Consider the following 937-nt stretch of genomic DNA (forward strand, 5'->3'; position numbering starts at 1 on the left):
TGAGACAGGATTTCACTCTGTCGCCCAGGCTGGAGTGGCATGATCATGACTCACTGCAGCCTTGACTTCCTGTGCTCAAGTGATCTTCTTGCCTCAGCCTCCGGAGTAGCTGGGCTACAGGCACATGACACCACACCCGGCTAATTTTTGTATTTTTTGTAGGGATGGGGTTTTACCATGTTGCCTACGCTGGTCTCAAATTCCTGAGCTCAATCGATCCACCCACCTCAGCTTCCCAAAGTGTTGGGATTACAGGCATGAGCCACTGCACTCAGCCTGTATTGCATATTTTCACATCACTAGATGAGAGGATTTTGAATATTCCCAACACAAAGAAATGATAAAGGTTTGCGGTGCTAGATATGCTAATTACCCTGATTTGATCATTACACATTATGTACCTAAATCAAAACATCGCACTGTACCCCATAAATATGTACAATTATGACGTGTCAATTAAAATTTTTAAAAGGTATGAGATCAAAAATAAAGCCTTTGTGTAGAAGTAAGAAGAAAAAGAAAGAAGTGGCTGGATGCTGTTGCTCATGCCTGTAATCTCAACACTTTGGGAGGCCAAGGCAGGCAGATCACTTAAGGTAAGGAGTTCGAGACCAGTCTGGCCAACACAGTGAAACCCCATCTCTACCAAAAATACAAAAATTAGCTGGGTGTGGTGGTAGGCACCTGTAATCTCAGCTACTCAGGAGGCTTAGGCAGGAGAATTGCTTGAACACAGGAGGCAGAGGCTGCAGTGAGCCGAGATCTCACCACTGCACTCCAGTCTGTGTGGCAGAGTGAGGCTCTGTCTCAAAAAAAAGAAGGAAAGAAGAAAGAGAGAGAGAAAGAAAGACAGAGAGGAAAGAAAGAAAGAAAGAAAGAAAGACAGAGAGGAAAGAAAGAAAGAAAGAAAGAAAGAAAGAAAGAAAGAAAGAAAGAA

The sequence above is a fragment of the Sapajus apella genome, unplaced genomic scaffold (assembly GCF_009761245.1).
Source record: "Sapajus apella isolate SASKATOON/1434 unplaced genomic scaffold, GSC_monkey_1.0 scaffold125, whole genome shotgun sequence".
NCBI classification, from domain to species: domain Eukaryota; kingdom Metazoa; phylum Chordata; class Mammalia; order Primates; family Cebidae; genus Sapajus; species Sapajus apella.